Raw genomic sequence first — 24,167 nt, 5'->3', positions numbered from 1 at the left:
AAATCAGAACTTTTAACTCATTTGAAGACAGATGGAAAAAAAGAGGGGGGGGCGCCTCTAGGATAACAGGGTGATCCGGAGCTTTACCTGAAAGGTGTTACTGTGTGATGTGAAAACGAGAATATAATCGAAAGTCACCTAGAAACCGTTTCCCAGACAGTGTCATATATTTGTCCAAACCCGGAGAATATACGACACCAAGAATGAGCCCTAATGCCAACTATAGACTCGGGGTGATAATGACATGTCTGGTGATAATGACATGTCCAGCTGTAACAGATGCACCATCTGGTGGGGATTTTGATAGTGGAGGAGGCTATGGGGAGGGTGGGCAGCATATACAGGAAATCTCTCTTCCTTCCGCTTAATTTTGCTGTGAACCTAAAATGGCTCTTAAAAATGAAGTCTATTTAAAAATCTATAACAAGTTATTGACCAAGGCTATTAAACTTCATTCAGAATCAAACCGGGACATTCTTTTTTTCCAATGTGACTATGAGTTGCCTTAAATTGGAAGATCTTGTGTGTTTTTACCTGAGAAGGAAAAAGAATGTGCAAATCCCTGCCATCCGGAGAGAGTTTGAGGGGGGTGGGCTGAGGAAGCCTGAGCATATTCCCCAGGCATCTAACCCTTGCCAGAGCGATAGGCAAACTTCCCGCCTCCTGGCACCCCCCAGGGCCACAGGGACCCCCGTCCCAGTCCTCCCCTGACCTCTCCCACCCTCTCCTCCGTCAGGTCACCCATGACCAAATCTTGACGGTTGGAGGACCTCTGGGGTCGTGGCATGCGGCCACGGGGCCATCTGGACACCCACCAGCGCAGGTATCAGATAGGGACTTCTTTGCTGGTCCTGGGGTTTTCAGATGGTATTTTTGAAATTTGTCAAAGCAATACCTTCCTGGGAGCAGGGGAGGGAAATATTCAGGTCTGTTTACCGGTCCAGGCACTTGGGCCCATCCCCTCTCATTCATTCCTAGACTAACCATCATGTTCCTCAGCAAGGCGGACGCCTAACCAGGCTTTGGGACCTTAATTGTCTGTCGGTGAAAATAATTAAAGACATGACGTTGCATCCTGCTGTTTCATTTACAACGTGGTTTTTCCAGGATCACTGCATAAACCCTCACAGCCATCCTGCCCCATAAGCGGTGTCATTACCCCCTTTATATACGAGGAGACGGAGGCTCAGAAAAGCTGAGTAACACCTCAGGTCACGGGACGGGGTGGCAGGGGCCTTGGGTTCAACCCCCAGGTCTTCTTTTGGTACCCCTGGGCCACTCTCTTCAACTCTAGGAGCTCCAACTCTTTGAAAACAAGAATCATCTTGTTTTTAGATCCAACCACATCCCACAACTGAAGAACCCACGAGGTAGCACAATCATTCCGGTTTTTTGGTCCTCATTGGAGAAAATGTGGGTGCAGTTAATAATATAAGAACCAGCACTTAACAGGCCCCCAGGGCTAACTGACCACACTAGAGCGAGTGTAACACAGGTCCAGTCTGAAAATGTATTTGTAGGTTTTGCCTACACCAACGGCCAAAAAAAAAAAATCAATTCTATCTTATTGTTTATTATGGAAACATGGCAGCCATGTAAAAAAACAATAGGAAGACAGGCAGAGGCAGTGAATTTGTTTAAATAGAATTGAAGATCCACTGCCTGCTTGGAAACAAAAGACTTCCGAGCAAAATGATCTATAAATAAAGGAGGAATAACTACCATGTGTTATAAATGATGCCTTTCCTGCCCTGTGTATCATAAAATGCTTCCTGGAATCTTACAAAATCCAGCCTGGCAGGAATGTAATGAAGAGGAGAATGGCCAGAATCAGAGGGACGTGTGGAGGCCTATGTGGCCACTGGAAAGCAGCCAGGTTCCTGGCCTTGTGATGGTTTGTGATCCTTAATAAACAGCGTGGCAATAAACCCAGTTAGAATGTAATCCGTGTGGCAGGACCAAAATTAGTATCATACCATCTATCACCGCTGATTTCATCTCACTGAGAATGAGGGGGGAAAAGACTTTCTGACACGAGAATGAATTTTTATGAACCATGCACATTTCCTGACATTTTAAGGGGAGAAAAAGATGTGCCATGCAATGCAATATATTTATTTAAGGAGTAAATGCCTGAATTTTTCAGCAAGATGGATCTGAACAAGTGGGCCATAAATATGACTAGCAGCTGGGTGTCCATAATCAGAACACCCGTCACCCAGTAATCAGAGCACGCATCACCGCCAGTGGTGAGATCAGAAAGAGGAACCTTGCACATAGAACCCGGGACTCGCCTTTGTCCACGTTTGATGGATTTCCTGATAATTCACATTAAGACTCAGCCTGTCCAAGAAAGCAGAGGAGAAGAGGAAAAAGGCTTTACTTGTCACATTTCAATAAAGACAAATGATTCAGAGGTCACAAAACTGGCAGAAATGGGAAACGAGAAAGGTGCTCCATGAATTACTGGGGGGACCTCTTTTGAGTACCTCTTAACTGACTGTATTCTCAATATATTCCCCCATTCATTTGTTTTACTTTTTAAAATAATATAACAAATGCAGAATTACTTAGGAGAGTGCCATCTACTTGAAATACAAGCAAGTACATTGGGAATGTTTAATTTTCTAAAGCACTTTGAAAAATAAAAGAAACCAATGAAAGTAATTTTAATAATACATTCTATGTGACCTGATGTATCTGAAGTTGTATTTCAATAAGTCATTGACACAAAAAAATACTGATGAGGTCATTATACTCTTTTCATCATACCAAGCCATCAAATCCAGTGTGCTTTCCACCACCCGCTCACCTCAAGTCGGATGGGCCACATTCCGAGTGTTCCATGGTCACACGTGGCCGGGGGCTGCCATCCTGTACAGCAGAGAACTCAAATCTCTGCCTAACCGGGTTCCAGAAATCAGATGTTCTAAATATAATTTTATTATAAAATGTATTCTATGCTACAAAATTATTTTCTTGGCAATTAAGATGAAAAGAGAGCAATTTTGTGGGATGGGGGCATTATTTTAGGTCAAATACAAGTATATTTGACATGTATATTTAAAAAGACATTTCTTAATGCTAAATGTTTTGATTGGATGATCTCCTATAGATCAAATAAGAGTCGTAGTTCTCAACATTTAGGAGTTTGGGAAGAGTTAGAGAATTATTAGTGGAATAATTCCAATCTGCTTTTAACAAAACATAGAGTTTTTTAAAAAGCTAAAATTCATAATATTAATAATAACAACAACAATCTAGTGAATATAACGAAACAGAAGCATACTCACAGATACAGAGAACAGACTAGTGGGTACCAGTGGAGAGGGGTAAGATAGGGGTAGGGGATTAAGAGGTACAAACTACTATGTATAAAGTAAACAAGCTACAAAGATCTATTGTACAGTACAGGGAAATATAGTCAATATTTCATAATAACTTGAAATGGAGTATACTCTTTAAAAATTGTGAATCACTCTGTTGTACACCTGACACATATAATATTGTACATCAGCTATACATCAATAAAAAAAAAAGTCTAAAAAATAGAAATAACCACAGAACCACCAAGCGGACCCTAGACGCCAGATCCCATGGTCATATAGTCCTCAGAACTCTATGAAATAAGTCCTATTATTAACTTCATTTTAAAATTAAAAACAAAAATCCTTGGGGGCTTCCCTGGTGGCGCAGTGGTTGAGAGTCCGCCTGCCCATGCAGGGGACACGGGTTCGTGCCCCGGTCCGGGAAGATCCCACATGCCGCGGAGCGGCTGGGCCCGTGAGCCATGGCCGCTGAGCCTGCGTGTCTGGAGCCTGTGCTCTGCAACGGCAGAGGCCACAACAGTGAGAGGCCCGCGTACCGCAAAAAACAAAACAAAAAACCTTGGGACTTAGAGAAATAAGTACCTTGCTTAAGGTCGCAGAGCAGGAAGAGTGCTGAGCCCGCCCACAGCCCCTCCCACTCCCACAGGGGCCCTGGACATGGGGGACCAGGTCCACCTCTCAGGAGATGCCCGACCCCTCTGGTGGCCACGTGGAAGTCTCCTCCCTCCGACATCCCAGAGGCTGTGCACTTGGGAGGGTGTGATTCCAGGTCACCCGTGTGTCCCAAGAACCTCAGAGGGAAGCATTTTCCTGGCAGAACAAAGAATACAAGAAAAGTGGAAAGGAAACGAAACCCCTAAGAATCACTTTTGACCAACTTACTAAATGTTTAGAATGGTGTTCAGGAACCAAAACCAAATGCTGCGATTTGAACCTGTTATTTGGGACCATCGTGGTGAGAGTGGGTTTGTTCCCTGAATCTCTTTGTTCCCTGGATGCACAAAGCAGGAATCGGGAATGTTTAAGAAGGTTGCTAAGAAGAGGGAAGACGATGTAGGGGAGAGAGGACAGGGAGGAAGGGAGAGGGGAAAAAGGAGAGAAAAATGGAAGGAAACACAAAAAAAGGACAGAATCACAGAGAAGCTTTGGGGTTTGTGTTTGCTTTTTTCCTTCTCGCTGGAGATTTAAGGAAGCTTAGCTTAGTCAGGTGCTTCCCTCTCGTGTCTGAAATGCAGAATGCAGATGTCATGCTCTGAAAAAAACAGTCATAAATTCAGAGACTTTAGCCTGATCTGCACAGAAGTGGGTTCTTTCTCCATCCTGTGCTCTGAGCTCAGCCCCTGGAGAGCCAGGCCAGGTTCTGCTCCTTCCCTAAACCAAGGAATCCCCACTGCTTCTAAAACTGATCAAAACAAATTAGCTTTAAAGATACTTGAATGCAGAATCCCTCTAGACTTTTCAAAATTTCTCAGTTGTTTGTAGTCATTTCCACACCTGTGATTCAACCATGTGTGTTAGTTACTCATTTTTAAAATATATTCAAGTAAACCTTCCTGGAAATATATACAAGTAAACCTTCCTGGAAACACATCTCACACATTCTTTCTGATCTCATGGTTCACGGGTTTACCTACTATTTAGTGAGATGAGGACATTTTCTACTATTCAGTGAAATTAGGACTTATCTAATATTTAGTAAAATTGTGAAATTATGAATTACCTAATCTTTAGCTAAATTTTGAAATGGTATCAGTACAGAAGGCACCAACTTGGCAACAAGTAATAATATTCATTGGCCGAGGCACCACCCGTGGGTGCTGGGTGAGCCACGGGCATCGGCCAGCGGAGGGTGGGCTCTGACTGGTGCAGCCCATGGGACAGGCAGAGTCTGGGAAGAGAAGGTCCCCTGGGATGTGTCTGCACTGCTTACTCCCCTCCCCAGTCATAAGGTCTAAAGGGAACCTGGCTATTACCAACGTGTTAACCTACCATTTCCCATGACCTTACTCGATGTGAATGTTCAGGAAATAGTCATTTGAATAATAATGTTAATAACCCTGAACCCTCTTACTGAGTAATGGGCTACACGTCAGCTGGAGACTCTCCTTTCCAAGATAGAAATAGAGGCTGGAGACAAGATTGTTAATCACTGCGTCTCGTGTCCACTGAACTCGTCAGAGTGTCAAGAGGATTCGCAAAATATGACAGTTGAACCTCCTCTTTAAAAAAAAAAAAAATGTGATAGATTTTCTGAATTCCAGTGAGTGGGAACTACAAAATAACTGGCTTTTGCCAGTTCTCCGTACCAATCATTCACAGGCTCATGACTCTACGAGCTCTTAGTTGCCGCGAGGTCATAGCTGAGGAACTGTTTTCCCAAGGCCCTTAGCTTGTGTACACCCTATGTCTACATGTTTGTATGATGAAGATGGTTTTCAAATATTTGAGAATCCAGTTGAAGAAAGACTCCGAGAGACATTTAATGAACTTTAAGTTTTGCCCCGTCATACATAAATAATAACTCCTATTATTATTATTATTATTATTTTTGCAGTACGCAGGCCTCTCACTGCCGTGGCCTCTCCCGTTGCGGAGCACAGGCTCCGGACGTGCAGGCTCAGCGGCCGTGGCTCACGGGCCCAGCCGCTCAGCGGCACGTGGGATCTTCCCGGACCGGGGCACGAACCCGTGTCCCCTGCATCGGCAGGCGGACTGTCAACCACTGCGCCACCAGGGAAGCCCTCCCATTATTTTTTAAAGCAACTTGGGAATAAGGATGGGAAATTTTAATCCTAGGACTTTACTATTTATTGCTGTGTCATTTCACCGCATCTCCTGATGTTGGCCAGCCCGAAGCGATGCTTGTATTGTGGGACATAGGCATGGAATGAAGGAATTTCTTTTCACTTTTTCATCAGGAGGGAGGACCTGGGCATCTGTACAGTCCTTGCCCCTAGGGAGCAGGTCACAGGCTCTCTTTCTTTGGGGGTGGCCTGGGAGGCCCCTGCAGGGCAAGGAGATTGGTCTCCTGGTGACCCCTCCTCGTGCTCTGGCTGCAGGCCTTGGAGCCACACCACCCACTGCCCTTCCTGGACCCCCAGCAGGCCAGATCCAATCTGGTCAGATCAGGGGGCCTTCTCAGCCTCCAAAACTGCCTGTGGACTCCTCACAATAACTCTACATCCACCTCCTACTGGTCTGTTTCTCCTGCTCCCACCCTACCCCCTCCCTCGCCCTCCTCCCGGGCCCCTGCCCGCCCTGCCCCAGCCCCTTCTTGGAGTAAGAGGCTCACAGGAAGCCCTAATGTTGGAAAACTGAGCCACTCTCTAAATGCCCACATTCCCTTTTCTCTCCTCCGACTGGTTTCACATCTAATATTTAATTTGCCCTGTGTTCAGCCCCCTGTAAAAACGAGTCATGTCACAATAATAAAAAATAAAACCAGTAGTAACAGTTAAAAATGAAATGACCACAATAATGAAATCTCTACATTATCAGTCATTATTGCTAGGCCTTAATGGTACCTGAAGTCGGAAAACAGAAAACACATTATTACAGGTTTTTACATCTTTGCCAAGATGAAACTTTTAAAAAATATTGTCGAAGTACTGGTTTCCTGTGTTTAAATACTTCGAATGTTCCTTGAAAGGGAACTGAAATAGGAAAAGGGTAGCAGAAGAGGAGGAAGCTCATGTGACCTTGTAAGGTAATAAATCATCCCCCAGACACCCTCATATTTGTTTTCAGCCTTCAGTCTTGAAATGGATTTTTCCTCTCTGGCTCACTTTTGGGGAATGTAAGCCACTCCTGGAAACTTCATGTTCCTGTGACTTCCTGGTCGCAATATTGCTTTTTCTCCTATTTTCTCCACAGGTTCTCACTCTCCTATGATTTTATTTTCTCCTTAGCTGTCCGGTGTCCTCTACCCGCTCCTGTGAAGTTCATCTGGACTTTCGAGGGTAAATCCCTTTGTATCAGAAAGACATACAGTTAGTTAAATGGAGTTCAGGTTTTCTACTTGCAGGGAGACCCTGAGTGGGACTAACTTCAGTTTCTTCCATGACTAACTGAGAGGCAAAACAGGGAAAGGCTATCCCAGCCCCATCACTTTGTGATGTGCACATGCCAAGGACAATTGTTTCCCTTCTGGATCGCAACCTTTGCTATCCCCTATCTTTGCCACCAAGTGAAGGCCACCTACGTAAGGATGAAGCAGAACTGTGAGACTGAGCGGGCCCAGAGCTCTGACATGTGTCAGCCCCAGATCAGCCGAGCTGCATCAGGACCGCCCTGGACTTCCTGGTCATGAGAGCCAAAAAAAATAAACAACAGCCACTACTACACTTTTATTGACCCAGTTCACGTTGTGTTTCTGCGATGCTCAATAAAAGCCTTTACTAATACAGTGGCAAAGCCTCCTCAACCTTTCTAGTTTCCTTCCCAGTGTGTTTCGGATGGGGACAGGATACCTGTGTTTTACACACCCAGGAAATCGATCAATTGCACACGTAACTAAGTTAGTACACAGCAACACTCCTCATCGTGATGCTTTAAAATAAACTACTTATGAAGATTTCAACCTATATTACAGAGGACAGCAAATACTGTCTTAAGATACTTTAAATATCTTTACATATAGAATTAGCTTGCTTACTCTAAATGCTACGTACACAACCTAAGGAATAGACTATGTGTAATGTTTTATTTAAAAAACTATAATATGACGTTTAGAGAAGAGCTAACACCTATCCTTCTCAAACTCTTCCAAAATATAGCAGAGGGAGGAACACTCCCAAATTCCTTCTACGAAGCCACCATCACCTTGATACCAAAACCAGACAAGGATGTCACAAAGAAAGAAAACTACAGGCCAATATCACTGATGAACATAGATGCAAAAATCCTCAACAAAATACTAGCAAACAGAATCCAACAGCACATTAAAAGGATCATACACCATGATCAAGTGGGGTTTATTCCAGGAATGCAAGGATTCTTCAATATACGCAAATCTATCAATGTGATAAACCATATTAACAAATTGAAGGAGAAAAACCATATGATCATCTCAATAGATGCAGAGAAAGCTTTCGACAAAATTCAACACCCATTTATGATAAAAACCCTCCAGAAAGTAGGCATAGAGGGAACTTTCCTAAACATAATAAAAGCCATATATGACAAGCCCACAGCAAACATCATCCTCAATGGTGAAAAACTGAAAGCATTTCCACTAAGATCAGGAACAAGACAAGGTTGCCCACTCTCACCACTCTTATTCAACATAGTTTTGGAAGTTTTAGCCACAGCAATCAGAGAAGAAAAGGAAATAAAAGGAATCCAAATCGGAAAAGAAGAAGTAAAGCTGTCACTGTTTGCAGATGACATGATACTATACATAGAGAATCCTAAAGATGCTACCAGAAAACTACTAGAGCTAATCAATGAATTTGGTAAAGTAGCAGGATACAAAATTAATGCACAGAAATCTCTGGCATTCCTATATACTAATGATGAAAAATCTGAAAGTGAAATCAAGAAAACACTCCCATTTACCATTGCAACAAAAAGAATAAAATATCTAGGAATAAACCTACCTAAGGATACGAAAGACCTGTATGCAGAAAATTATAAGACACTGATGAAAGAAATTAAAGATGATACAAATAGATGGAGAGATATACCATGTTCTTGGATGGGAAGAATCAACACTGTGAAAATGACTCTACTACCCAAAGCAATCTACAGATTCAATGCAATCCCTATCAAACTACCACTGGCATTTTTCACAGAACTAGAACAAAAAATTTCGCAATTTGTATGGAAACACAAAAGACCCCGAATAGCCAAAGCAATCTTGAGAACGAAAAAAGGAGCTGGAGGAATAAGGCTCCCTGACTTCAGACTATATTACAAAGCAACAGTAATCAAGACAGTATGGTACTGGCACAAAAACAGAAAGATAGATCAGTGGAACAGGATAGAAAGCCCAGAGATAAACCCACGCACATATGGACACCTTATCTTTGATAAAGGAGGCAGGAATGTACAGTGGAGAAAGGACAGCCTCTTCAATAAATGGTGCTGGGAAAACTGGACAGGTACATGTAAAAGTATGAGATTAGATCACTCCCTAACACCATACACAAAAATAAGCTCAAAATGGATTAAAGACCTAAATGTAAGGCCAGAAACTATCAAACTCTTAGAAGAAAACATAGGAAGAACACTCTATGACATAAATCACAGCAAGATCCTTTCTGACCCACCTCCTAGAGTAATGGAAATAAAAACAAAAATAAACAAATGGGACCTAATGAAACTTCAAAGCTTTTGCACAGCAAAGGAAACCATAACCAAGACCAAAAGACAACCCTCAGAATGGGAGAAAACATTTGCAAATGAAGCAACTGACAAAGGATTAATCTCCAAAATTTACAAGCAGCTCATGCAGCTCAATAACAAAAAAACAAACAACCCCATCCAAAAATGGGCAGAAGACCTAAATAGACATTTCTCCAAAGAAGATATACAGAATGCCAACAAACACATGAAAGAATGCTCAACATCATTAATCATTAGAGAAATGCAAATCAAAACTACAATGAGATATCATCTCACACCAGTCAGAATGGCCATCATCAAAAAATCTAGAAACAATAAATGCTGGAGAGGGTGTGGAGAAAAGGGGACACTCTTGCACTGCTGGTGGGAATGTGAATTGGTTCAGCCACTGTGGAGAACAGTATGGAGGTTCCTTAAAAAACTACAAATAGAATTACCATATGACCCAGCAATCCCACTACTTGGCATATACCCTGAGAAAACCAAAATTCAAAAAGAGTCATGTACCAAAATGTTCATTGCAGCTCTATTTACAATAGCCAGGACATGGAAACAACCTAAGCGCCCATCATCGGATGAATGGATAAAGAAGATGTGGCACATATACACAATGGAATATTACTCAGCCTTAAAAAGAAATGAAATTGAGCTATTTGTAATGAGATGGATAGACCTAGAGTCTGTCATACAGAGTGAAGTAAGTCAGAAAGAAAAAGACAAATACCGTATGCTAACACATATATATGGAATTTAAGGGAAAAAAATGTCATGAAGAACCTAGGGGTAAGATAGGAATAAAGACGCAGACCTACTGGAGAACGGACTTGAGGGTATGGGGAGGGGGAGGGGTGAGTTTTGACAGGGCGAGAGAGAGTCATGGACATATACACACTAACAAACGTAGTAAGGTAGATAGCTGGGGGGAAGCAGCCGCAAGGCACAGGGATATTAGCTCGGTGCTTTGTGACAGCCTGGAAGGGTGGGATGGGGAGAGTGGGAGGGAGGGAGACGCAAGAGGGAAGACATATGGGAACATATGTATATGTATAGCTGATTCACTTTGATATAAAGCAGAAACTAACACACCATTGTAAAGCAATTATACCCCAATAAAGATGTTTAAAAAAAAAAAAACTATAATATGTTGAATAGACTGTGTAATGTTTTATTTAGAAAACTATACTATGTTATTTCAAGTCATTAAGAAAATACCTATCATTAACATCTGGGGTTTTTTAGATAGAGGATCATTTCTTTTATAATTCCATTGCCAAATTGGCCAACCTTAATATGCCTTGATATATATCTGGGGGGGAGGGAGAGATTGCAAGGGAGACAGACAGAGAGAGAATGTCACAGAGAAATGCATCTTTATTAAAAGGATATGTGTTTTAATAGTATTTATAACAATGAACATATGTAGGACATATTTACCATAAGGAAAACGTAATGTATACTGAACAATAATATCAAACATAAAAATGAGGCTCTCAATATTCTTTTAATTAGCCCATCTGTACACAGGTCACCATAACAAATCTCTGTTTGGAAGAATATCCCTCCATCACTTTCCTATGGGCTAAAAAACGTTGTCAGATACGCCTTTCCACTGGCCTTCTGATTTCCCAGAAGAAATCAGACACATTCTAGGGAGTGTAATCTCATTCTAGAAATTACATTTAAGAAAACACTAAAGTTTGTTTGAGACCACCAGTCTTCCAGCTGCCAGGGTGAGCCGCTTCCACATAATGCGTACTCACCGTGCCTTCTGAAACGTATGGGCCTCTGAGCCAAAAGCGTTGCCTGGCAGGATCACAGAGGATTATTTCATACATCCTGCAGGTGCATTTCAGAGAGTAGAGGGGACCATTCATGAATTTCCCACCTGCGTGTGAGGCTCTCCAGGGCTCCACTGCTGCCTGGCTTGCAGATATAGAAGGCACGTTGCAGTTTTGTGATTCCAGCACAGAACAGAGCTGTTTCTGCCCTGAAACAGGTTTCCATTCCTGAAGTACATCAAAAATCACAAGAAGCTCTTTAGAGTCTGTTCTGACAGACTTGTCGTTTTATCTTTTGCCCAAGAGAAGCTCCTTTGTATGTTGTGAATTTTATTTGTTAAATCTCTTGAGTGGTTTTGCCCTATCTTCTCTGTTAAAATAAACATAGTGGTATGGGGCATTCTTCTGAAAGCTTACACTTTTATATACTTATAAGTTAAATGTTGCCTTATTTCCTCGTTCAGCTCAGAGCTAAGTAAACAGTTAGAACAATGTATATACTGTACTTGTTGCTGACTTATCCAGTAAATTCAATGACAAAAAGAGCTGAATTATAAATATTATAGAAAAAATTAAAAGGTGAACATTTAAGGAAATGCCAGAAAGACACAGTATTGAACCAGAACATATTACTACACATACCTCAGTCCCACTGAGTTTTTCTTTATACACATTTATAGCACACTGGTTTTCCCTGTACAAAAGCTCTTTTATTTCTCAATAGCTGATTTTCTGAAAGTCTCTCCAATGGTCAGTATGTCCATCCACCTAAAGGGATTGCTCTGCTCTTCTGTCATTCACGAGGAATGTGCAATGGTGAGTCTAAATGACGGCCGAGACTAAATGTTTCATTTTTGTCAATTTATCTTATCAGGCCTTTTGTCCCCCCCAAAAAGACTAGTGTCACCTGTTTTGAATCTGATGAATCCACCAACATCTTCCCCCCTCCCCCTTCCCCCCACCCCCATCCTAAGGTGCCTTCTGAACCATGAGCAGCTAAGGAAGAGGTATGAATGGTGTTTCCGTCCACTTCAGTACTCTGATTAAAATAGTTCTACAGTGTTCCTAAATTTTTTAATCAGTTGCTAACATTTGAGAACCTAGAGATTTCACATTTTTAAAATCCTAATTTCTCACGAGAACTAGAAGTGGCCAAACTGGTACTCTGGTCATCTAGACTGGGATCTGCCCCCATTTCTCTCCCCGTATTCACAGCAAGACCCCGATAGCTCCATTTTCCCAAGCTGTAGAATTAAGGAATCAGTGGTCTCTGCAGATCCTCCAGCTCTAACTATGATTCCGTAAACCCATGTTGCTATATCCGAAAGCAGCTTTTACCATGTGTGGTTGGAAAAATAAATATTTCATTGACTTAATTTAAAATAAACCTTTTTTTTAAATAAAGAAGTGAAAGCATGAAAGTAATAAAAATTTCTTGGCTCGTGTCCCCAAATCAAGAATGTGTGTGTCAGACCACACATGACTTTTTGGGTCTGGCTTCTTTCCCTCGCTTTCATGTTTTCAAGGTTCATCCACACTGTAGCCTCTGTCAGTGCTTCATTGCTTTTTATGGCTGAATCATTCTCTGCTGTATGGATGGACCCATTGTGTTTATCCATTTGTCTGCTGATGGACATTTGGGTGATTTCCACTTTGGGGCTGTCGTGAATAAAGCTGCTATGAGCACTCGTGTACAAGTTGCTGCGTGGGCCTGTATCTTCACTTCTCCTGGGTATATACCTAGGGATGGAATTGCTAGGTCATGTGGTGACTTTGTTTACCATTTAAAGAATCGCCAGAAACCTTCCCAAAATGACTGTACCACGTTAAGTGTCCAACAGTAACATATGAGGTTCAATTTCATTTACCACATCCTCCCAACTCTTGATGTTATCTGTTTTTTGACTCTAGCCATTCGAGAAAGTATAAAGTTGTGTGTCGCTATGGTTTTCATTTGCCTTTCCCTGAGGACTAATAATGTTAAGAATTTTTTTCTTGGGCTTATTGGCCACTTGTGTATTTTTATGGCAAAATATCTGTTCAGATCCTGTTATTTGTCTTTTTATTATTGAGTTCTAAGTGTTCTTTATAATATACTCTAGTTACAAGTCCCTTATCAGATATATATTTGAAAATATTTTCTCCCATTCTGTGGGTTGTCTTTTCACTTTCTTGGTGTTCTCTGAAGCACAAGAGTTTTTAACTTTGATCAAGTGTGATTTATTTATTTATTTTTCTTTTGTTGCTTTATGCTTTTGGTGTCATATCTAAGAATTCTTGACCAAACCTAAGATCATGAAGATTTACCTCATGAGAGTCATACAGTTTTGCTCTTAGATTTAGGTCCTTGATCAATTTTGAGTTAATTTTTGTGTATAGTGTGAGGCAAGGGTGCACCTTCATTCTTTAACATGTGACAATCCAGTGGCACCAGCACCATTTGATGAAAAGACTATTCTTTCCGCACTGAGTGGTCTCACTGTATAAGTAAGTGAAAATCTACTTATAGACCCTCAATTCTATTCCACTGATGAATCTTTGTGTCAGTACTACAGTATTTTGATTACCATTGCTTTTAAGTATGTTTTAAAATTTGGAAATGTGAATACCTTCAATTTGTTTTTTTTTTAGGATTGCTTTGGCTATTCTGGGTCCTTTGCAATTCCATATGAATTTTAGAATCATCTTGTCAGTTTCTACAGGTTAGACGGCTGGGAGTCTGATAGGGATTGCATTTAATCTGTAGATCATTTGGGGGAGTATTGCCATCTTAACAATTTTAAATATTTCAATCCATGAACGTGGGATCTTTTTTCCATTTACAGGCAGACCTCAGGGATATTTCGGGTTTGGTTCCAGGCCACTGTAATAAAGCGGATATTGCAATAAAGCAAGTCATGCAAAATCTGGTTTCCTAGTGCATATAAAAGTCTAGTTTACACTAGATTATAGTCTATTAACGGTGCAATAGCATTATATCCAAAAAATGTATCTACCTTAATTAAATAATATTTTATTGCTAAAAAATGCTAACCATCATCTGAGCCTTCAGTGAGTCATGGTAGTGACACTAAAGACCACTGATCACAGGCACCATAACAAATCTAATTATAATGAAAACGTTTGAAACATTGTGAGAGTGAGCAAAATGTGACACAGAGACATGAAGTGAGCAAAAACTGCTAGACTTGCTGTACGCAGAGTTGACACAAACCTTCAATGTGTAAAAAACACAACAAAGCAAAGCTTAATAAAATGAAATATGCCTGTATTTAGACTATCTTTCAACAATGTTTTGTAGTTTCAAAGCATACATTTTGCACTTCTTTTGTTAAATTTATTCCTAATATTTTATTCTTTTTGTTACTATTGTGGGTGGAATTGTTTCCTTAATTTCATTTTCAGATTGTTCATTGCAAGTGCATAGAAACACAATTGATTTTAAATATTGACCTTCTATCCTGCAACCTAGTTGAACTCATTTATTACTTCTAACAATTTTTTAGTGAATTCTTCGGGATTTTCAATATACAGATCATTGATTTTCATTATTTTCTGTATTGAACAAACCTTTCTATTGTGTATACTGCTTGCCAGGCACTGGTTTAAGCCCTCTGCAAATATGAATTCACCTAATCCTGGGAATCAGCCTCTGACTGTTTCCATCCCCGTGGCAGATGGGGACACGATCTCCTATCAACCTGAGATCAGGGCACAGGACCGTGAAGGTAATTTCAGCGCACCCTGTCCTTTGTCCTGTGCTCACCGGGCAGCACACCATGCTTCGTCTGCTGCAGTCACTCTGTCTGGGCTTGTCCCCCTTTGCTCCCCCTCCTGTCTTCTCAGGGTTGAAATGTCTGCTCTCTGGCACTGCAGTGTTCATCCTTCTCCAGGGAAACAGGCCCCTCACAGCCAGAGCCGTTTTCTGGGAGTTACCTCTACGCTGCATCATTTCCCTCGGGGGTCAGAAATGGGCAGTTTCCCCCCGCCAGTGCTACCAAGCACCTGGGTTTGAGTCCCCAACGTGCCATGAAGTCCCTGTGTGACTTCAGAAAAGGGTCATAGGCTTTCCAAGGGCTGGAGGGTTGGGGGTTGGGAGCCTCGGGGTCTAATTATAGCATGGTGACTATAGTTAACAATAGTGTATTGTATACTTGAAACTTGCTAAGAAAGTAGATCTTAAGTGTTCTCACCACAAAAAGAAACAAAAACGTAATTATGGAAGGTGACGAACATCAATGTGTGTTAATTAGCTTGATTGTGGTGATCATTTCACAGCACACGTGTGTATCAAACCATCACATCGTACACCTTAAATAGGCACAATTTTTATCTGTCAAAAATAAATAAGTAAATTTAAAAGACAAACAGTCAAACTCAGACACAGAGAGCAGGACAGTGGTTGCAGGTGAGGGGCCGTTGGATTGATGCTGTTCAACGTAAAGTTTTTATTATAAAGACAGGTCAGGTCCAGAGCCATGTGGCTCAGTATCCTGCCTGTGGAAAGGGGGTTTCTTTTCAACAAATAACTAAACTGAGTCTCAGGCTAAGTACAGTCAGTCCCCTACATATGAACACGTTCCATTTCAAGAGTGCGTTCGTAAGTTTGATTTGTTCACAAGTCCACCAAAGTTAGCCTAGGTACCCAATTAACACAATCGGCTATATAGTACTATACTGTAATAGGTTTATAATACCTTCACGCAAATAATACATAAACAACAAACACAAAAAATAAAGAAAACACTTTTAATCTCACAGTACCGTACCTTGAAAAGTACAATAGTACTGTACAACAGCTGGCATACAGGGGCTGGCATCGAGTGAACAGGCAAGAAGAGTTACTGACTGGAGGTGGGAGATGGTAGAGCTGAAGGATAGTCAGCAACAGGAGACGGAGGGCAAGCTGCAATTTCACTCACTCCTGACGTTGATGGCACAGGTTCTGGTTCCTTGCTGGATTCAATTCTACCTACCCTCTTGAAAAAACGATCCACTGATGTCTGGGTAGTAGCCCTTTTTTCCTCATCATAGATGACACGGTAGCACTGGATTGCATTCTGCAGGGCTGCTGCAGCCTTTGTGTACCGTGCTATGCTCGGGTCCTGTGCCTCAAACTAACAGTGCCTCCTCAAATAAAGAAAATCCCCTTGCCATTTCCTGCGTCGTGAATCTCTTCGGTTCTTCGATTACTTCTTCTTCCTCTTGTCTCTCTTCATCCTTTCTCAGGGCACGTTCTCATCTGTTTTTTTTTTTTTTTTTGGTACGCGGACCTCTCACTGCCATGGCCTCTCCCATTGCAGAGCACAGGCTCCGGACGCGCAGGCTCAGCGGCCATGGCTCACGGGCCCAGCCGCTGGGCGGCATGTGGGATCTTCCCGGACCGGGGCACGAACCCATGTCCCCTGAATCAGCAGGCGGACTCTCAACCACTGCGCCACCAGGGAAGCCCAATGTTCTCATCTTTGAAAGTTCACAACTTGAAGGTTCGTATGTAGAGGACTTACTGTAAGAAACTGGCAAAGATAACCCAGCCAGGACTTTGGTCCCCATGGTCGCTCTCAGCCAAGCTCAGTGCCCTGCTCCTTGTGAGGCCCACACAGTCCACTCAGTGTCCTGGTCTGTCTGGACCTTCCCATGCGGCTTTGTGAGGTCAGATGGGTGAATGTGTGCAGTGGGTGGGAGGAGATCACCTTGCCCGGCCAGCACCCACCATGATTCACTCCACACAGCACATGTGTCATGTGTGAACCTGGCCAGTGAGAGGGGACCCTCAGAGCCCTGAAAGACCCAATCAGCTGAGACCCAGCCGGCCCCAGCTACCTGGGCTCAGGGTGCAGGGATGCTGCCAGTCACAGAAGAGCCATCATCGCCTTGGACCAGGTTGAGGTGGTTGTGACAGGTCAGAGGATGGCCTGGTGACCCAGGGGAACTGTGCAATTTCCGGCAGTGGGCACCAGTGTCTGCTGTTCTCTACCCCAGGCAGTGCCAACCACTGCTCACAGGTGGTAAAGGTTTGCATTTCCATGACAATTTGTGGTGTTGGTCACGTTTGCTTCCTTGGAAAAAAGAACAATCTGTTGCTGGTGCAGGATGCTGGTGCCCCTGGTTTGTGCCGACCCGAGGGATGCTGTCGGCCCAGGAATCTGCCTGTTTTTGTCCCTCGTTCATTTGCATTGCCCTAACTAGCCCTTCGCGCTGGGCACAGTTGCCGGGGTCAGAGGCTGAGACGTGGGTGTCCTCCGGCTGAGGACGGAGACTAGTCAGACCAGGGACTGTGCACGCGTGGCCCAGCACCATGCTGCCTCTGGTGGTCTCTGTGCAAGTCTGCACATCCAAGAGATGGTCAGGGTGACACAAGGAAAACCACCCCAAGGTGTATTATTTATCCGACAACACCAAACACCAGAAGGAATCCACCACAGCGTGTGATTCCTTGTGCTCCTGGAGTGACTTGGAATAAAAGGATTGAGGGGTTCGTAGTTTTCCTCCAAAGTTGCCTGCCCTTGAGGGTTAAAGGGCAAGGCTTGCATTAGTGCAAGACTTTCAAAAGTTGGCGTGGATTGTATGAACCTGTCGTAACCACCGATGCTACATGCTGAGTTTCATCCACATCGAGTCCGTGTGCTCACGGTGCACAGAGCCGGGGACCCAGAGGTAGCTCAGGCGTGTCCAGTGCTGCACGTGGTAGGCGCTGCTGGGAATCACTTCATTTAATGCGCGGGAGGCTCCCGATGACTTGGGCACTTGTGTTCTTCCCCCTTACCCACAGGTTGAGGGACGCCAGGGCTGTGGAGCCAGCAGGGGGCAGTGCCTGGATGCCGTTCAGGCTGCTATAGCAGAACACACAGACTGGGAGGCTTATAAACAACAGACATGAATGTCTTACAGCTCTGGAGGCTGGATATCCAAGATCAAAGTGCTGGCAGATTCAGTGTCTGGTGAGGACCCACTTCCTGGTTCCTAGATGGCATCTTCTCGCTGTGCCCTCACCTGGAGGAAGGGATGAGGGGCTCTCTGGGGTCTCTTTATAAGGGCACTAATCCCATCATGGGGGCTCTACTCTCATGACCTCATCACCTCCCAAAGGCCTCACCTCCTGACACCATCACCTTGGGGGTTAGGTTTCAGTACATGGATTTTGGGGGAACTCATTTAGTCCATTGCACCTGGGTTCTCAACATCCTTGTGTGTGCTTGCATATAAACCTGCCTTTAATCTAGAAATATTGTCGATGTGCTCACGGTGCCTCTCCTCAGATGTGATAAACTAAAATGGATCAGCACCCCTCCACTCAGCTGTGGCCTCTGGGCTGCCCCATCCTACCCAGCTCCCTGTGTGTCCTTGTCACATTGTGGGCCCATATATTCAGGTGGTTGGGACAGAGGAAGAAAACTTTATGTTGTCATTAACTGCTGTACACTGAATGCTTGTGTCTCCCCAAAATTCATATGTTGAAACCTAACCCTAAAGGTGATGGTGTCAGGAAGTGGGGGCTTTGGGAGGTGATGAGGTCATGAGGGTGGAGCCCCCATGAATGAGGTTAGTGTCCTTATAAAAGAGACCCCAATGCACCCCAATGTTCACTGCAGCACTATTTACAATAGCCAGGACATGGAAGCTACCTAAATGCCCATCGACAGACAAATGGATAAAGAAGATGTGGTACATATATACAATGGAATATTACTCAGCCATAAAAAGGAACAAAACTAGGTCATTTGTAGAGTCCTGGATGGATCTAGACACTGTCATACAGATTGAAGTAAGTCAGAAAGAGAAAAACAAAAATCGTATATTAATGCATATATGTGGAACCTAGAAAAATGGTACAGATGAACCAGTTTGCAGGGCAGAAATTGAGACACAGATGTAGAGAACAATTGTATGGACCCCAAGAGGGGAAAGCTGGGGGGTGGATGAATTGGGAGATTGGGATTGACATATATACACTAATATGTATGAAATGGTTAACTAATAAGAACCTGCTGTATAAAAAATATATATAAAATAAAATTCAAAAAAAAGAAAAAAAAAAAGAGACCCCAGACAGCTCCCTCGCCCCTTCCAGCTTGTCTACCTTGGCTGGGGGCCCAAGATTTGAGTGTAGGATTGTAGACAAAGTAACCATATATTTTAAAAACTAAACAACATGCAAGACAAAACAAAACAAAAATACTATACTAGGGCAGTGGTTCTCAAAGTGGACACAAGGACCATGGAACAGGTTAGAGATGCAGGTTCTGGGCTGACCCAAACCCAGGGAACAGGAGTGTTGGGTGTGAGCCAGCAGTCATGTTGGAACAAGACCCCAGCTGATGCCAGGGCTGTGAGAGCTGAGGACCCCCACCCTGGAGACAGGAGCGTGAGAAAGCTGTCAGTCCAGATCAAACCAGCTGTGATCCCAGGGGCAAGAGGGAAAGGCCCTGGCGAGAACTGAGCAGAAATTCCAGGAGCAAGTACAGAGAGAAGGTCCATGGGGACATTTTCGCAGTAGAGGTGGGGTCACCTGCTGAGCCCCTGCTGAAGCAACCACATGGCCAGCCAGTCTCCCTGAAGCTCCATGCACTGACGTGTCCACTCCCACCTTTCTCACCAGTCATGATGGCCTCCTCTCGCTTGGTACTGGAGCATCACGCTCAGTTTACCCTTAATATCATGATTCTCTCCAGTTCTCATCACCTCCGTGAGGAAGATAATGGCCTCCGCCTCCAGCCTCACTCACTGAAGGCTCATCCAACCTTCTTCCCCTGCTGACACTTCCACTTTCACTCAATAAATATTTTAAGATTTGTGGCAGTGACTGCTAGTTATTCTTAAGTATCCATTTTTCCTATCTTCCCTATAAAAAGAAGCCACAATTTGTAGCTGGGCACCTGGCTCTCCAGAGCTGTACCTTCTCAGCCTTCCTTGCAGGCTGTGTGGTTCAGACTAGGGTCAAGTCAGTGGGATCTAAGCAGAGGTGGCAGCTCCCCAGAACCTTCCTTAAGAGGTAGCTTGTGCAAACCCTTTACCCTATTTTCTTCAGCCATTTCTCCTTCTTGTTGAGTGGAATGCAGGTGTGATAGCTAGATCTGCAGCAATCATTCTGAGGTTGTGAGGTAACCATGGGAATGGAGGCTGAATATAGTGGAGCAGAGAGAGAGAGGGAAGCTGGCTCACTCCAGCCCTGAACTAACTACTTCAACTCTCTCTTTTTTTTTTTTGTAACATCTTTATTGGAGTATAATTGTTTTACAATGGTGTATTAGTTTCTGCTGTATAACAAAGTGAATCAGCTATACATATACATATATCTCCATATCTCCTCCCTCTTGTGTCTCCCTCCCACCATCCTTATCCCACCCCTCTAGGTGGACACAAAGCACTGAGCTGATCTCCCTGTGCTATGTGGCTGCTTCCCACTAGCTATCTATTTTACATTTGGTAGTGTATATATGTCCATGCCACTCTCTTACTTTGTCCCAGCTTACCCTTCCCCCTCTCCCATCCTCAAGTCCATTCTCTACAGTTGCGTCTTTATTCCTGTCCTGCCCCTAGGTTCTTCAGAACCATTTATTTTTTTAGATTCCATATATATGTGTTAGTATACAGTATTTATTTTTCTCTTTCTGACTGACTTCACTCTGTATCACAGATTCTAGGTCCATCCACCTCATTACAAATAACTCAATTTCGTTTCTTTTTATGGCTGAGTAATATTCCGTTGTGTATGTATATAATATATATATTACATCTTCTTTATCCATTCATCGGTCGATGGACACTTAGGTTGCCTCCATATTTTGCCAATTATAAATAATGCTGCTATGAACACTAGGGTGCATGTACCTTTTTGAATTAGTGTTTTTGGTTTTTTTGGATATATATGCAAGATTGGAATTGCTGGGTCATATGTTAGTTCTATTTTTAGTTTTTTAAGGAACCTCCATACTGTTCTCCATAGTGACTGTATCAATTTACATTCACACCAACAGTGCAAGAGGGTTCCCTTTTCTCCACACCCTCTCCAGCATTTATTGCTTGTAGATTTTTTGATGATGGCCATTCTGACCAGTGTGAGGTGATACCTCATTATAGTTTTGATTTGCATTTCTCTAATAATTAGTGATGTTGAGCATCCTTTCATGTGTTTGCTGGCAATCTGTATATCTTCTTTGGAGAAATGTCTATTAAGGTCTTCTGCCCATTTTTGGATTGGGTTTTTTGTTTTTTTGATATTGAGCTGCATGAGATGCTTGTATATTTTGGAGATTAATCCTTTGTCAGTTGCTTCTCTGGCAAATATTTTCTCCATTCTGCGGCTTCCCTTTTTGTCTTGTTTATGGTTTCCTTTGCCGTGCAAAAGCTTTTAGATTTCACTAGGTCCCATTTGTTTATTTTTGTTTTTATTTCCATTTCTCTAGGAGGTGAGTCAAAAAGGATCTTGCTGTGTCAAACTGTGTTCTGCCTACGTTTTCCTCTAATAGTTTTATAGTGTCTGGCCTTACATTTAGGTCTTTAATCCATTTTGAGTTTATTTTTGTGTATGGTGTTAGGGAGTGTTCTAATTTCATTCTTTTACATGTAGCTGTCCAGTTTTCCCAGCACCACTTATTGAAGAGGCTGTCTTTTCTCCAATATATATTCTTGCCTCCTTTATCAAAGTTAAGGTGACCATATGTGCATGGTTTTATCTCTGGGCTTTCTATCCTGTTCTATGGATCTATATTTCTATTTTTTTGCCAGCACCATACTGTCTTGATTACTGTAGCTTTGTAGTATAGTCTGAAGTCTGGAAGCCTGATTCCTTCAGCTCCGTTTTTCTTTCTCAAGATTGCTTTGGCTATTCGTGGTCTTTTGTGTTTCCATACCAATTGTGAAACTTTTGTCCTAGTTCTGTGGAAAATGCCATTGGTAGTTTGATAGGGATTGCTTTGAATCTGTAGATTGCTTTGGGTAGTAGAGTCATTTTCACAATGTTGGTTCTTCCAATCCAAGAAGATGGTATATCTCTCCATCTGTTTGTATCATCTTTAATTTCTTTCATCAGTGTCTTATAATTTTCTGCATATAGGTCTTTTTTTTTTTTTTTTTTGCGGTACGCGGGCCTTTCCCTGTTGTGGCCTCTCCCGTTGCGGAGCACAGGCTCCGGACGTGCAGGCCCAGTGGCCATGGCTCACGGGCTTAGCCGCTCCACGGCATGTGGGATCTTCCCGGACCAGGGCACGAACCCGTGTCCCCTGCATCGGCAGGCGGACTCTCAACCACTGCGCCACCAGGGAAGCCCCTGCATATAGGTCTTTTGTCTCCTTAGGTAGGTTTATTCCTAGGTATTTTATTCTTTTTGTTGCAGTGGTAAATGGGAGTGTTTCCTTAATTTCTCTTTCAGATTTTTCATCATTAGTGTATAGGAATGCAAGAGATTTCTGTGCATTAATTTTGTATCCTGCTACTTTACCAAATTCATTGATTAGCTCTAGTAGTTTTCTGGTAGCATCTTTAGGATTCTTTATGTATAATATCATGTCAGCTGCAAATAGTGAAAGTTTTACTTCTTTGTTTCCAATTTGGATTCCTTTTATTTCTTTTTCATCTCTGATTGCTGTGGCTAAAACTTCCAAAACCATGTTGAATAATAGTGAGAGTGGGCAACCTTGTCTTGTTCCTGATCTTATTGGAAATGGTTTCAGTTTTTCACCATTGATAACAATGTTGGCTGTGGATTTGTCATATATGGCCTTTATTATGTTGAGGTAAGTTCCCTCTATGCCCACTTTCTGAAGAGTTTTTATCATAAAAGGATGTTGAATTTTGTCGAAAGCTTTTTCTGCATCTATTGAGATGATCATATGGTTTTTATTCTTCAGTTTGTTAATATGGTTTATCACATTGGTTGATTTGCATATATTGAAGAATCCTTGAATTCCTGGGATAAACCCCACTTGACCATGGTGTATGTTCCTTTTAATGTGCTGTTGGATTCTTTTTGCTAGTATTTTGTTGAGGATTTTTGCACCTATGTTCATCAGTGATATTGGTCTGTAGTTTTCTTTTTTTGTGACATCTTTGTCTGGTTTTGGGATGAGGGTGATGGTGGCCTCATAGAATGAGTTTTGGAGTGTTCCTCCCTCTGCTATATTTTGGAAGAGTTTGAGAAGGATAGGTGTTAGATCTTCTCTAAATGTTTGATACAATTCACCTGTGAAGCCATCTGGTCCTGGCATTTTTTTGTTGGAAGATTTTTTTTTTTTTTTTTTTTTTTTTACGTGGGCCTCTCACTGTTGTGGCCTCTCCTGTTGTGGAGCACAGGCTCCGGAAGCGCAGGCTCAGTGACCATGGCTCACGGGCCCAGCTGCTCCGCAGCATGTGGGATCTTCCCAGACTGGGGCACGAACCCGAGTCCCCTGCATTGGCAGGCAGACTCTCAACCACTGCACCACCAGGGAAGCCCTGTTGGAAGATTTTTAATCACAGTTTCATTTTCAGTGCTTGTGATTGGTCTGTTTATATTTTCTGTTTCTTCCTGGTTCAGTCTTGGAAGGTTGTACTTTTCTAAGAATTTGTCCATTTCTTCTAGATTGTCCATTTTATTGGCATATAGTTGCTTGTAGTAATCTCTCACGATCCTTTGTATTTCTGCAGTGTCAATTGTTACTTCTTTTTCATTTCTAATTCTGTTGATTTGAGTCTTCTCCCTTTTTTTCTTGATGAGTCTGACTAATGGTTTATCAAT

This window comes from Phocoena sinus, chromosome 2 (assembly GCF_008692025.1).
Source record: "Phocoena sinus isolate mPhoSin1 chromosome 2, mPhoSin1.pri, whole genome shotgun sequence".
Lineage (NCBI taxonomy): Eukaryota > Metazoa > Chordata > Mammalia > Artiodactyla > Phocoenidae > Phocoena > Phocoena sinus.
The sequence above is the reverse complement of the archived record's forward strand: the minus strand, read 5'-3'. Positions refer to the sequence as shown.